We start from the raw sequence: 16,329 nt of genomic DNA, 5'->3' as shown, positions 1-16,329 counted from the left end.
CCAGTCCGAACTACCAACCCATGTCTTTCCCAGACCGGAATCAAGCATCCAAGGACCGGTTTCTGGCTATCAGCCTTCTTCAGCCTGGATAGCTTGACTCCAGTGGTGTGGAGAGCCTGGGACTCACGTCTGAACATCCCCAGCCCACTCGGGGTGAAATTGCAAAAAACACAGTTGATGGACAGAATGTAGAACAATGTCATACATTCACCCCAGTACAAGGATCTGGGCCTAAATCCATCGTTTTTTTGCACTCCACACCACCCTGGGTTAGACACTGTCTATATGCAAATCAGCTCTGACCCTGTGCCTCATGGGAACAGTCCAGTCCGAACTACCAAGCCATGTCTTTCCCAGACCGGAATCAAGCATCCAAGGACCGGTTTCTGGCTATCAGCCTTCTTCAGCCTGGATAGCTTGACTCCAGTGGTGTGGAGAGCCTGGGACTCACGTCTGAGCATCCCCAGCCCACTCGGGGTGAAATTGCAAAAAACACAGTTGATGGACAGAATGTAGAACAATGTCATACATTCACCCCAGTACAAGGATCTGGGCCTAAATCCATCGTTTTGTTGCACTCCACACCACCCTGGGTTAGACACTGGCTATATGCAAATCAGCTCTGACCCTGTGCCTCATGGGAACAGTCCAGTCCGAACTACCAAGCCATGTCTTTCCCAGACCGGAATCAAGCATCCAAGGACCGGTTTCTGGCTATCAGCCTTCTTCAGCCTGGATAGCTTGACTCCAGTGGAGTGGAGAGCCTGGGACTCATGTCTGAGCATCCCCAGCCCACTCGGGGTGAAATTGCAAAAAACACAGTTGATGGACAGAATGTAGAACAATGTCATACATTCACCCCAGTACAAGGATCTGGGCCTAAATCCATCGTTTTTTTGCACTCCACACCACCCTGGGTTAGACACTGGCTATATGCAAATCAGCTCTGACCCTGTGCCTCATGGGAACAGTCCAGTCCGAACTACCAAGCCATGTCTTTCCCAGACCGGAATCAAGCATCCAAGGACCGGTTTCTGGCTATCAGCCTTCTTCAGCCTGGATAGCTTGACTCCAGTGGTGTGGAGAGCCTGGGACTCACGTCTGAGCATCCCCAGCCCACTCGGGGTGAAATTGCAAAAAACACAGTTGATGGACAGAATGTAGAACAATGTCATACATTCACCCCAGTACAAGGATCTGGGCCTAAATCCATCGTTTTGTTGCACTCCACACCACCCTGGGTTAGACACTGGCTATATGCAAATCAGCTCTGACCCTGTGCCTCATGGGAACAGTCCAGTCCGAACTACCAAGCCATGTCTTTCCCAGACCGGAATCAAGCATCCAAGGACCGGTTTCTGGCTATCAGCCTTCTTCAGCCTGGATAGCTTGACTCCAGTGGAGTGGAGAGCCTGGGACTCATGTCTGAGCATCCCCAGCCCACTCGGGGTGAAATTGCAAAAAACACAGTTGATGGACAGAATGTAGAACAATGTCATACATTCACCCCAGTACAAGGATCTGGGCCTAAATCCATCGTTTTTTTGCACTCCACACCACCCTGGGTTAGACACTGGCTATATGCAAATCAGCTCTGACCCTGTGCCTCATGGGAACAGTCCAGTCCGAACTACCAAGCCATGTCTTTCCCAGACCGGAATCAAGCATCCAAGGACCGGTTTCTGGCTATCAGCCTTCTTCAGCCTGGATAGCTTGACTCCAGTGGTGTGGAGAGCCTGGGACTCACGTCTGAGCATCCCCAGCCCACTCGGGGTGAAATTGCAAAAAACACAGTTGATGGACAGAATGTAGAACAATGTCATACATTCACCCCAGTACAAGGATCTGGGCCTAAATCCATCGTTTTTTTGCACTCCACACCACCCTGGGTTAGACACTGGCTATATGCAAATCAGCTCTGACCCTGTGCCTCATGGGAACAGTCCAGTCCGAACTACCAACCCATGTCTTTCCCAGACCGGAATCAAGCATCCAAGGACCGGTTTCTGGCTATCAGCCTTCTTCAGCCTGGATAGCTTGACTCCAGTGGTGTGGAGAGCCTGGGACTCACGTCTGAACATCCCCAGCCCACTCGGGGTGAAATTGCAAAAAACACAGTTGATGGACAGAATGTAGAACAATGTCATACATTCACCCCAGTACAAGGATCTGGGCCTAAATCCATCGTTTTTTTGCACTCCACACCACCCTGGGTTAGACACTGGCTATATGCAAATCAGCTCTGACCCTGTGCCTCATGGGAACAGTCCAGTCCGAACTACCAAGCCATGTCTTTCCCAGACCGGAATCAAGCATCCAAGGACCGGTTTCTGGCTATCAGCCTTCTTCAGCCTGGATAGCTTGACTCCAGTGGTGTGGAGAGCCTGGGACTCACGTCTGAGCATCCCCAGCCCACTCGGGGTGAAATTGCAAAAAACACAGTTGATGGACAGAATGTAGAACAATGTCATACATTCACCCCAGTACAAGGATCTGGGCCTAAATCCATCGTTTTTTTGCACTCCACACCACCCTGGGTTAGACACTGGCTATATGCAAATCAGCTCTGACCCTGTGCCTCATGGGAACAGTCCAGTCCGGTCCTTGGATGCTTGATTCCGGTCTGGAAAAGACATGGCTTGGTAGTTCGGACTGGACTGTTCCCATGAGGCACAGGGTCAGAGCTGATTTGCATATAGCCAGTGTCTAACCCAGGGTGGTGTGGAGTGCAAAAAAACGATGGATTTAGGCCCAGATCTCTGTACTGGGGTGAATGTATGACATTGTTCTACATTCTGTCCATCAACTGTGTTTTTTGCAATTTTCACCCCAAGTGTGCTGGGTATGCTCAGACGTGAGTCCCAGGCTCTCCACACGACTGGAGTCAAGCTATCCAGGCTGATGAAGGCTGATAGCCAGAAACCGGTCTTTGGATGCTTGATTCCGGTCTGGGAAAGACATGGCTTGGTAGTTCGGACTGGACTGTTCCCATGAGGCACAGGGTCAGAGCTGATTTGCATATAGCCAGTGTCTAACCCAGGGTGGTGTGGAGTGCACAAAAACGATGGATTTAGGCCCAGATCTCTGTACTGGGGTGAATGTATGACATTGTTCTACATTCTGTCCATCAACTGTGTTTTTTGCAATTTTCACCCCAAGTGTGCTGGGTATGCTCAGACGTGAGTCCCAGGCTCTCCACACCACTGGAGTCAAGCTATCCAGGCTGATGAAGGCTGATAGCCAGAAACCGGTCTTTGGATGCTTGATTCCGGTCTGGGAAAGACATGGCTTGGTAGTTCGGACTGGACTGTTCCCATGAGGCACAGGGTCAGAGCTGATTTGCATATAGCCAGTGTCTAACCCAGGGTGGTGTGGAGTGCAAAAAAACGATGGATTTAGGCCCAGATCTCTGTACTGGGGTGAATGTATGACATTGTTCTACATTCTGTCCATCAACTGTGTTTTTTGCAATTTTCACCCCAAGTGTGCTGGGTATGCTCAGACGTGAGTCCCAGGCTCTCCACACCACTGGAATCAAGCTATCCAGGCTGATGAAGGCTGATAGCCAGAAACCGGTCCTTGGATGCTTGATTCCGGTCTGGGAAAGACATGGCTTGGTAGTTCGGACTGGACTGTTCCCATGAGGCACAGGGTCAGAGCTGATTTGCATATAGCCAGTGTCTAACCCAGGGTGGTGTGGAGTGCAAAAAAACGATGGATTTAGGCCCAGATCTCTGTACTGGGGTGAATGTATGACATTGTTCTACATTCTATCCATCAACTGTGTTTTTTGCAATTTTCACCCCAAGTGTGCTGGGTATGCTCAGACGTGAGTCCCAGGCTCTCCACACCACTGGAGTCAAGCTATCCAGGCTGATGAAGGCTGATAGCCAGAAACCGGTCCTTGGATGCTTGATTCCGGTCTGGGAAAGACATGGCTTGGTAGTTCGGACTGGACTGTTCCCATGAGGCACAGGGTCAGAGCTGATTTGCATATAGCCAGTGTCTAACCCAGGGTGGTGTGGAGTGCAAAAAAACGATGGATTTAGGCCCAGATCTCTGTACTGGGGTGAATGTATGACATTGTTCTACATTCTGTCCATCAACTGTGTTTTTTGCAATTTTCACCAAACTATTTCAGCCACAATATACAGAGGAAACATATCGAGAAGGTAAGTGCATACAGGTAAGTACAGATTTACTAATCTTGACGTTTTAGGAAATAGGCCCCAAATGTCACTGCTATTTATATTCTGCTGTGTACAATGACATTTGAGCAATGGCTGTAGCACCTAGGTACAGACTATGATGCAAAAAATGATTATTGTGGTGTCTGCATTGAAAGCAAAGAGAAAAACTAACACATACAGCAGCTTTGGATGCAAAGCCTTTACATTAAAAAAACAGGAAAGGACAAAAAAATAAGACATGTTTAAAGTTTGACCAGTCCATGTGGCACTAAAAAAAGTATTTTTCTATGTTTATGTTTTGCAAGATCTAAACGTATCCACTCTCTCAATGGAATTATGCTTTTTTGAATTTTTGTTTTTAATGGAAACAAAATGTACGTTAAGCTAAACAACTGTTAGTTTAAGAAACTAAAGATAGAATAAACAACTAGGAAAATAAGAAATAAAAGTAAAAGTAGTAGCAAGTGCAATATATCACTAATCATCAAGGATGACTTTTTACACATTTTGTACACATTTTCTTCCGTGGTGCCCATATGGACGTTATTTAAAAGAAACAACTATTTCAGCCTTACAGTCCCAGGATCCTATATCTACATATAGACATTAACATAGCACAAGAGAATGTGTTTGCCTCCCACTGAAATTTGTCATGGTCTGTAAGAAAGTGGATTATAGAAATGAAACTGTGAGAAAGAGGTTGATTATTTGGGGTGGGCAATGGCCCGCCTTAAGGAATATTAACACTTCTTGTCAAAATGAAGCCTCTATGTAACTAAATTAACCTGAGTTCAACCCCTATTGCACTAAACAGACCGGCTTAACTCAGGGCACTGCCTAATGTATTGGCAGTACCAAAACAGAAATTGAGTCAAAACAACAAACAATACAAATTCCAAACCGAATAAGAAAAATTGAGTAACATTTAATACCTACCTCATCCTCTTCCTCATTTCAGTCCTTACCACATGAGGTTTTACCTCTTGTATTCTCTTTTCTATTATCCTCCTAATTTCTTTTACCTTTCCATTAAAACCACGAAGCCTCTCCCATTAATCCCTCCCCGTTCACATTGTCACATCATCATCAGATCCCCACCCTCCGGTTAAAAAAGACAATCCTTCTGGGCATTCCTGCATATGCTGGGGAGTCGTTATAGGTTTCCTTTGTTTTTTTCAGGACTATTGCGGCCCCTGAGTGTAGGACAAATGGGTTCTGCAGGTTATAAGATAGGATTATATCATACTCCACAGGTCATATATCACATGTATTGCACTGGTTAAAATGGGCAGACTCGAAGATGGGAATGTGGTGGTATCGGCACCCTTTTTTACATCATTTGGGAGTGTGCACCCATCCAAAGGTCCTGGAACACAATGATTATATGTATGAAAGATGGGTATGGGGAGGCAGTTGCCCTGACACCCACAGTGTGCCTCCTGAATGTGTGGGAACCTACGGATCTAGACCGTGCTGGACAGCTGTGGACCATGGGATTGATGACTGCGAAACAAAACATAGCTCAGAGGTTGGCGTTAGTGCCTACTCTCGCCGAATGGAAGCAGGATATGGATTGGTGTATGATTGGCAGAAGCAGAAGTATTTAAAAAGAGAGGTTGCACCTGGAAATGGGACCGAGTCTGGGGAAAATGGAATGCACTCCGTGGAAATATATGTGACCCTCCACAAGCTCACGGGTAGAATGCTGAACGGAAGGGAAGAGTTAACTACTGATTAAAGATGAGATATAAGGGGCCATTGATGTCTTGCCTATGGGGTGCATTATAAATCTGTGACCGAGAGGACTAAAAGTGAGGTACTGCTGTGTAATTGTATCACTTATATGTTTAATAAAAAGATTATTAGAAGTTAAAAAAACGATAGGATTACATCATTCCTTGTTTCAGGCCTTACTGAACAGTGTATTGACTTTATTCAAAACAGACGGTATTCCTCCAGGTCCCAAAAAGTCAACAGGAGCAGGGGTGGTACTTCTTAGCTTCTCTAGTTCAGAAATCTCCAGGAGAGTATAGAACGATCATAGATTTAAAGGACCTGAACAAGTTCATACCAACAGTTCATTTCAAGATGTGTTCCCTTTAAGCAGATCATTCCACTTCTCTCTCATGAGGATTTTCTAAACAAAATAGATTTGCCGTTGCTTATCGCCATATTCCCATAGTTCTACTGAACTAGCAATTCCTCAAGGAGCATTTGCAGTTTTGGGTCCTCCCCTTTGGGATAAAAACTCCTCCTTGAGTATTTGCAAAAGCTTTGCCTTCTATTATGGCTTTTTTCCTTTTATCCCTACTATAGTGTCTACAAGTTTTATGACGGAAGCCTTTTGGCTCCTAACGAGCTCCATAGAGCTGTGATGTAGGTGTCAGAGTGGACTGCAATGAAAGCTTGTTTTAGATTGTTGAGTTTGCAGTTAGACACAGACGGACAACGATGTGCAATATTAAGCTCTCTGTGTGGCATAGTCATTGGCGGGTACCCAAGGCTGGGAAAGATGCTACAACTGGTGATGAGATAAGTGATAAGCAAAATGAAGAACAAACATGCTCACCCAGAGAGTTTGTATACAAGTGAAATGGTGGTGTGGCACACCGCAATGTTTTTGAAGCGTAATCCAATAGGTAGAACAAAAACGATTTTTATGGCTTTTTTAGGGCGCCTCAAGAATGTTTCTCTTCCGGCTAGTAGAGAAAGAATTGAATACTGTAACGTAGGGGGCGTGGGAAATCCCACGCTGGATCTTGAGGAGCACCAGAAGGTTTTAACCTTGAAGATATCAGACTTTACTCAGGTTTGAATCTGAAATTATTTATTGTTCCAATTATATCCGAGTGGTAGTATATTGTACATCATATAGACCACCGTGGGTGTATCATTAGTGTCAAAATTTGAATTTCAAACTATAGTTGATCCCGTAGTGAATCCCAATGCATTTCGGGACATAGCGTCCCTTCATCAGGGGATCTAGGAGGAGATAAACATCGTATAAGAGGGGGGGCAGGGGATAGAACCTCGTTTCAACATTCATATCCAAAGGGGAGAGTGCATGCTTCCCATGGTGATATAACGAGTAACTTCGTAGGTCCAAAGTGAGGACAGAAAGTGACGTGAATCGCAGGTGAAAGCTAGTAAGCATGCTGATTATACGAAGGAACAGTTTGTGTGACTAAACTGAACGCTTATACAGACATGCTGCTGATATGAAATAAACATAGAGGTAATATAATTAACCATGGAGTGGTCGGTGGATAACGTGTGAAGCGGTGGAGCTGGTGAAATGGACCCGCGTTGGTGAGAGCCGACGAGTAATGGTGTTGACATAATGAAGACGGTGACATGCATATAAAACGAGGGTTAAGTGCTAAAAGTGAATACGCTGGAAATAAACAGTGAAAGAAAGAAACTCTATCGTGCGCGGTTATTTAAACAGTGCATGCAATCCGGTGTGCAGTTACAAGTGCAGACTCACCCGAAATCCAACGTTTAGCTAGTAGTGTAGCGTTTCCGCGTTCACATAGAATGGTGGAATACGGCGGCATATGAATGTTGAAACGAGGTTCTATCCCCTGCCCCCCCTCTTATACGATGTTTATCTCCTCCTAGATCCCCTGATGAAGGGACGCTATGTCCCGAAATGCATTGGGATTCACTACGGGATCAACTATAGTTTGAAATTCAAATTTTGACACTAATGATACACCCACGGTGGTCTATATGATGTACAATATACTACCACTCGGATATAATTGGAACAATAAATAATTTCAGATTCAAACCTGAGTAAAGTCTGATATCTTCAAGGTTAAAACCTTCTGGTGCTCCTCAAGATCCAGCGTGGGATTTCCCACGCCCCCTACGTTACAGCACCCAGAGAGTTTGCCATGGTCCAAGGAAACTGCTCTTTCATGCCACATGTGTAGCTGTCGAAATACGGAATCAACACTTCAAGCATTTGAAGTCAAAGCTTGGCTCCAGCAGTTGTAAAGCAGGTGAAGACAAAAGAAGCATTGCAAAGAATCAGCACACCAATGGTTCAGAATATGCTGGTCAGGCCATACATAAAGGCACTGCGCTGCCATGCAAAATAAAGTTGTGCATTTTACGGAATGTTAACACTGAAGGTGGATTCAAACCAGTTTACTAAGGGCAGCTGTTGCTAATTATAACTTGCTAAATAATGCTGCAAACAGAAGCACTGCAAAGTAAAGATCAACCATGCAAATTGGCGTTTAGTAAGAAGAAATAAATAACTAACAGAACATGCTAAAGAGTCATCGTACCACAGAACTCGTAACGTCGGCTCAAGGAGAAAGAAGCCTTCCATAACTAAAGCGGTTCATGCACAAAGTTGCCAAGTGGACCTCAGAATAATTTCATAGATCTTAAAAGAGGCAAAGCCAAAACATACTAACTGAATACTGAAAACCTGTTTTTCTAATGGAGACCAAGAAGGAAGTCTTATTTCCAGTCATCAGCCAAGATGATCCACAACCAATACATCGCAAGGTCTTAGAGACACTGAGCAAGAAACAGCGTCCTGCAGCATGCTACTTTTTTTAGTTCCACAGTGGTCTTTAATGCTGCTGCCTTCCTTAAACCACCACCTCTTTTTGATACAGCCAAAAAGCTAAATATTGGTGAAAGATGGACTGCTTCTATAGAAACATTTGAGGATTTCATGGATGTGCTTGAAGAGATTGATAACAAAAAGCAGATCAAGTTTCTCAAAAACTGGTGATGGTGTGGAAGAATTCATAAAGAAAATGGCGAACTAATGAGAAATCACATATCATCAGATTAAAAAAATATTGAATCTCAATTTCAATCTGTTTGCTTTTCATTTATAAGAAGCTGTTGCAAAATAAATTGAATCATTATGTAAGCATGACATTATTGAGTGTTTGGAAGAGCAATGGCAACCACATTACCTCAATGGACCAACAAAAGAGAAGAAAAAGAGAACACAACACACACAAAGAACTTGGTCAGCAAGCAGAAAATGAAAGCCTCATGCAGACAAGAGGAGAAGTGCAAAGTACATCAGGGCTTATTTACAAGTGGCTTGCGCCACCCATACGTCACTTCTCCCATGTTACAAATGATGCAAGAGTGACGCAAGGGGCTTGTAAATAAGCCCCATCAAGTTTAAGAGAGGAGATCTAGTGATTTCCCAACAAATGTAACTGAGGAATTCTGATGGTCCAGACCTTGAACCTTTCCACGTAGTGTCCACGATGGGACATATTGTGATTCTCCAGAATCCTGGAAAGTCTGTTACTAGAAACTCTTCTCATTTTTGGCATTTGATTCATCAGTCTTCTGACCAAGATGGTGAAGGAAAGACTGAACCTGAAAACTCAGTGACTGCTGTAACATCTTCCCGGCCTTGAAAATCTCTGAAACTGAAGATGACAACTTCAAGTAACCAGATCAGGACGAATAATTAAAGTGCCAAGAAAGTTGGTTGAAAAGATGTGATTGTGCATACATAAATATATACTGATTTGTAAAAAAATGGCATAATGGGAGATGTAGTGTTTTGTGAGTTTTATGACGGAATACTTTTGGGGCCAGATGTAGGAAGCCCTTTACCGGTCGGTAACGGCCAAAAATCTGTATTTTCGGCCGTTACCGACCGGTATTGAGCTTTCAGGATGTAGGAGACCGAAAATCGTCCGAATCGGTAAATTTACCGAATCGGTAAAGTTACCGATTCGGTAAAATACCGAATCGGAAATAATACCGAATCGGTAAATTTACCGAATCGCAACTGTTTGCGATTCGGTAAATTTACTGAATCTGTAAATTTACCGAATCGGTAAAGTTACCGATTCGGTAAAAATACCGAATCGGTAAATAAGAAGTGGTAAAAATGGATATTGAGATGTAGGGAAGCTCTGAAATACCGAATTTGCTTGAAATTCGGTATTTAAGAGTCGGTATTTACCATGGATTGGAATCAGGTGGTAACCAGGTGCAACCTAAAAAAATGGACCCAAAATGCAATTCTGTTTGCACAATGGCGGCATTTTATGTAATTGCAAGACGGCTACGGCTACAGAAGGAAGGAGAGAGGGAATGGCAGAGAGAGGAGCAGGTCTACAGGCAGAGGGTCACCTTGTTCATGCTCACAGAGGCAGAGATACTGCAGAGGTACAGGTTGGCCCCAGACACCATCTTGGAGCTCATCAGGGACCTCCAACCACTGTTGCAGCACACTACCCCAAGGGCACATGCAATTCCACCACATGTGCAGGTGCTGTGCAGCCTCCACCTGCTTGCGTCTGGGAGCTACCAGAGCGTGGTTGCTGCGGTAGGTGGGGTGACACAGAGCAGCCTGTCAAGGTTTTTCCACAAATTCCTTGACGCCATGTTACACAGGATGGAGCATTACATATCTTTTCCTGCTACCCATGCTGAACTGGTGCAAACAAAATCTGACTTTTACCAGATGGCTCGATTTCCCAATATAATTGGCTGCATAGATGGCACACACATTCCCATTTGTCCCCCTGCTGCCACAGAATATATCTACAGGAATAGGAAGTCAACCCACACCATCAATGTGCAGGTGATTTGCAATGCAAAGTGCGCCATCACTGACATTGTGGCAAAATTCCCTGGGAGTACCCACGACTCCTATATTTTTCAAAACAGCGGCATCTATGCACGGCTGACTGCAGGGGAATTTGGTGAAGGATACCTCCTAGATAAGACACAGTGTCTGACCCCCATAATACCTATTGCAGTAAGAAGTACATGTATGCATGTGAGTAATGTATTCCCTTTTCCTTTTAGGAGACAGTGCATATGCCCTCCGCTCATTTATACTCACCCCCTACCTCAACTCCTCAACACCCAGCCAAAGGAGATATAACCGGGCCCACAAAAGCACACAGAATGTTGTTGAACGGACCTTTGGTATCTGGAAAAGCAGATTCAGATGCTTGCACAAGAGTGGAGGTGCAAGGTAGTATACCCCCATCACCTGCTGTAAGATAATTGCTGCCTGTGCCATGTTGCACAACCTTGCTGTTAAGAAGGGTACTGAGGTGGAGTTGTCTGACTACGAGGATCATGACGACGACATTGCTGTGCCTGAAACACAACCTGCTGGAGTGACAACACCAAGTGATGGCAGATACAGACGTGAGGAGATTACACGCAACTATTTCTGAGTAAGTAATGAGACACAGACAGGTTGTGAATGAGAAGAACGTAATTTAATGTTGCCACAACGTTCATGCACTGAAGTGCAACAAATTAAACATAATAAACGTGGGGACTGCATGTCCCGGGTTACTTCACCCACACCGGCAATGTCACTTGCGCCTGCGCTTCCCAGAGCCACTGGGATGTTGGTCACTGCTTTCCACATGGCCTGCAGCCTCAGCTGGGTGCCTGCCGCTCCTATGTGGCTCAACTACAGCACTTGCCAAGCTGCTGCGGCTACTGCTGTCGTCTCCCTCTGCCACATCCAGGGCAGGATTCAGTGCAGTGTGTGATATGATCATAGCCTCTAGGGCACTAGTGATCCTGGCCATGCCCCTGGTGACCTCGGACGTGTTCTGTGTGAGGCTCTCCTGCATATTAATGCCTCTATGGCATAGCTGGGATGTGGCAGTGGCCAGACGATTCATGGCACTATTGTGGACACGGGCGTCCCTGCGCCTTGTGTGTTCCAGGCTGTCCAGTTTTGAGCAGAGCTGGGTGATGGAATTGCTCATTTGCTACCTCCCTATTAGTTTCTACATTGTCTCTGATCCCCTTCCCCATGTCTCCTATTTGTTCATTTAGGACCCGAAATTGGCGGTGGCAGGCCTGCATGGATTTTCCCTGCATCCGTTGTATGCGCACCATGCTCCCCTCCAGCCCATGGAACACAGTGCCATCTCCAGGTCCACCTGCACTGCTGGACCTGCGTTGCCGTCTGCGCGAGGTGAAAGACTCATTGGTGGGCTGCAGTGCAGCAGGACTCACAGGTACAGTGGCTTGAGCCTCACCCTCTGCTGCCTCCATCACTGGCAGTGGGGCCACGACTCGCCTCCTGGCTGGTGAGGTTGCAGGTGCAGACAGGAACAGTGATGGGGAGGTTTGTGGAGAGAAAACCAATGGAGGGGATTGTGAAAGGTGTGGGGAGTGGGGAAACTCGGGGGTCTGTACTGTCTCATCTTCCTGGGAGATGGCAGTCGTGTCTTCTTCCTCCTGCGAGGCTTGTACATGGATTGGCCCTGCCTCTTCACTCTCCTGCCTCGCTGGTGCAGTCCCTTCTGTTGCTGTGGCTCGATTGCCTGATGTTGCCCCTAGGTATAAATAAGCGTATGTCAACTGAGTGCTACTGTGTCACAGTCACTACAATAAATGCTTTACACATTTAACTTTGATTTTTCTGCATTACTTTCAGTGCCTTGCTGATGTCTGTGCAGTTACACATGGTCTTACATTAGCTGACTACATTTCCCATAATGCATTGCTCCTGTATAGTGCTAGCCGTACTGGACTGGGGTTGGCCTGTCCACAAAGGGTAAAGGGAAGCAGGTTGGTATGGGGTGTCATGCTGCGCATGCGTCTTACCTTTTCCTGTAGCTCTGGCTGAGCTGTCCACATCTCCAAGTCCCACAACACTATCTGGCTCGATGGTTGAGGCCACCAACTCCTCCAGGTCAGTCGGGGGGGCGCTGGGTTCCTGCCTCCACCGGTGAGACCAGCCTGCTTATGTAGTTCTGACATCTTCTTTTTTGTGAGGCTCCTGATGTCATAGAAGCGTTTCTTCAGATCCTCAATGCTCCTGCTTGTGACTCCCACTGCATTGACCTTTTCTCCAATTGCAAGCCACATCTTACGTTTTGCAGACTCAGGTACAGTGAGGGAGTGCCTGCCAAATAGTTGCTTGTGGACTCTCACCACCTCCTCCACCAGTACCTGCAGCTCCATGCTGCTGAACTTAATTTTCCTTTTCCTCTCTGCCTTCTGACTCACTGCTGCTTGCCATTTTCCCTGTGGTAAACTCCCAAAGATCACTCCCTGCTGCTCTGTGTCTCTGCTCAGCTCTGACTGCCTCTCCAGAACCTTCTAATGGGTTGCAGCTGCCTGGGTAGCCACTTCCTGGTAGGGAGGGGGAGGGTGGTAGCACCTGATTGGCTGTTTTCATTAGTTTCACTTTTGCTTGCTTTCCGATTCGGAATTTACCGAATCGGTATTTACCGATTCGGTATTTACCAAATCGGTATTTCCAATGCATTCCTATGGGCCTTTTGGCCCATAGGGATGAATGGGGAATACCGATTCGGTAAATACCGAATCGGTAAATACTGATTCGGTAAATTCCGAAAGTCCGATACTGAATTTTACCGATTCGGTAAAAAATACAGATTTTTTCCCTACATCTCATTTACCGATTTTTTTATACCGATTCGGTAAAATTCGGTATTTAAGAATCGGTAAATTCAGATTACCTACATCTGGCCCTTGGTTCCTAATGGATCCATAGAGCTGTGACGTAGCTGTCAGAGCGGAATGCAATGAAAGCTTGTTTTAGAATATTAAGTTTGCAGTTAGACAAGATGAAAAAAGATGTGTAATATTAAACTTTATGTATGGCGTAGTCATTGGTGGAAACCCAGGCGGGTAATGACGCTACACCTACCTTGACAATCTTCTGATTCAGTCGACAGCAGTTTGCACGGAAATAGAGAAGTTTGGCTCGCTATTCAATAAAAGCAAGTCAGTCCTGGTTCCCTCACAAGATTTGGAGTACATTGGGGCCAATTTCAGGACCGATGTGGGAAAAGTAGTTCTTCCGGTGGCATGGAGAAGGAAGTTACATTTGCATGTGGATCTTCTCCTACGTCAACGTTTGGCTCTGGTAAGGAATTGGCTCTGAGTCCAAGGGGACATGGTAAATATATTTTGCTTTCTGTTCCCTTATTATGTACTTTGTCCTACTATAATTTGAGTAGGCCGTTGATTTCTTTCCTGTTTCCTTGTTCTTTTCCTCTGGGGGGAACGATTGTCATCATTCCCTGAGCCCCCTTTCATCTGGAGCAAGTGGTTCTTCATATGTTTCGGTACAAAAGGGCGTGGTGATGGACGGAGCATCTGAATCAATCAAACACTCACACCCAGTCAAAAGATCTGGCTTTAATCCATCACCGTTCTTTAGCCCACTCTGCCACCCCAGTTCAGACATGGCTAGATGCAAATCAGTCTGACCCGGTGCCTCATGGGAACAGTCCAGCCCGAACTACCAAGCCATGTCTTCCCTGGACCGGAAACAATCTTCCAAGGACCGGTTTCTGGCATTCCAGCCGTCTTCAGCCCGGCTTGCTTGAATCCAGTGGCGAAGTGAGCGAGGGACTCACGTCTGAGCATACCCTGCCACACACCGTTTACAGTGTGGGGATATGATTCCAACATGTTTGAACCCAAACATGACAGGGTTAATTACAGCCAGTTTAGAGATGGTCATCGGGTAATGACTGCATGGCCACTCTATATATGAATGAATGAATGAATGAATTCTGGATTTGTAGCGCGCAACTAAACCCATAGGCATCAAGGCGCTAAGAGATGGTACAACTGTTTGAGAAGAGGTGGGCAGATCACAGGTAGGCTTCTCGGAAGAGCCAGGTCTTGAGTGCTTTGCGGAAAAAGGCATGGGAAGCAAGACCCTTGAGGTCGTCAGGGAGCGTGTTCCACAGTATGGGTGGGAGGGAACGGAAGGCCCTTCCACCCCATCTGGCCTTGAAGACTCGGGGGACAGTCAGGAGATTTTTGTTGGCAGAACGCAAAGCCCTGCCGGGGACATAATGGGACACGAGGGAACGAATGTCTTCTGGCCCAGTCCCGTTTAGGGCGCGATGCGTAAGGCAGAGGGCCTTAAAGTGAATCCTGGCCTGCATGGGGAGCCAGTGCAAGTTCCTCCTGATGGCAGAGCCTGACGAGCGCTTCGGGGCATCTATGACAAAACGGGCCGCTGCATTTTGCACGATCTGAAGGCGTTGGACTAAGCCGTTGTTAATACCTAGGTATAGTGCATTGCAGTAGTCCAGCCGGGAGGCTACAAGAGCCACCGCGACCTGTTTGCGTGCTTCTAGGGGAGATAGTGGGTGCTTTTTCTTAAAATCCTTAGGGCGCCTCAGCAGGTAGAGACTGTCCTGCTAACCTGTTTATCAAGGGTAATGGTGGTGTCCAGGATAACACCCAGATTGCGGGCCGAAGTGGAGGGCGTGGGACTGGCACCAAGGGCAGGGGGCCACCAGTCCATCGACCAGGTCTTGTATTTGCCTCCAAAAATGAGAACCTCCGTTTTCTCCCCATTCAGCTTGAGGAAGTTCTGAACCATCCAGCCTGCGACTGCCTCCATACAGTTTTTAAAGTTTAGGGCCGCTATGTTCACCGATTGTGATACGGAGACCACAATCTGAGTGTCGTCGGCGTAGGAAAGAACTTTCAGCCCAAAGGATCTTACAAGCCTGGCGAGTGGGGCCACGTAGATGTTAAAAAGCGTGGGGCTCAGGGAGGAGCCCTGGGGGACCCCACACTTCACAGGCTTGACTGGCGAGAGAAAATCGCCCAGCTTCACCCCTTGCTTCCGCTGGTCAAGGAAGGATGTTAGGAGGCTAAGTGCTGGACCGGCCACTCACAGCTTACTGAGGCGGCTCGCTAGAATGGAAGGGGACATGGTGTTGAAAGCCGCAGTTAAGTCTAACAGCACCAGTAAGGCCATCTGGCCACTGTCGACCTTAGCGCGGATACTGTCGACAACCACTGTGAGCTCCGACTCAGTGCTGTGAGCCTTCCGGAAACCGTGCTGTGAGGGATCCAGGGAACTGGAGCTATCCAGGAAGGCACTCAGGTGATGGTTAAGGTGTGCCTCTAATATCTTAGCAGGGGCAGGGAGGAGAGAAACGGGGCGGAAGTTTTTCAGGATCCCGGGGTACAGAGTAGGCTTCTACTGCAGGGGCTTGACAATGGCCATTTTCCAAGAAAGGGGATAGACGCCTTCCGAGATTACCAGATTCATGACCTCAGCAAGGGGGGGTAGTATTACCTCCCTGCATTCTTTGAGGATTTTCAAAGGACAGGGGTCAAGCGGAGATCCTGACTTAAGTTTGTCCAG

General features: G+C 46.6%; 1 protein-coding gene across 1 annotated transcript in view; it reads right to left on the bottom strand.

Moving 5' to 3' along the window:
• The window catches only part of LOC144755247 (scavenger receptor cysteine-rich domain-containing protein DMBT1-like), a 1,092,132-nt gene that overhangs the window by 589,204 nt on the left and 486,599 nt on the right, over window positions 1-16,329 (bottom strand). The window lies entirely within an intron of this gene.

The sequence above is a fragment of the Lissotriton helveticus genome, chromosome 5_1 (assembly GCF_964261635.1).
Source record: "Lissotriton helveticus chromosome 5_1, aLisHel1.1, whole genome shotgun sequence".
Lineage (NCBI taxonomy): Eukaryota > Metazoa > Chordata > Amphibia > Caudata > Salamandridae > Lissotriton > Lissotriton helveticus.
Note: the sequence above shows the minus strand (reverse complement) of the source record. Positions and strands in the feature narration are given on the sequence as shown.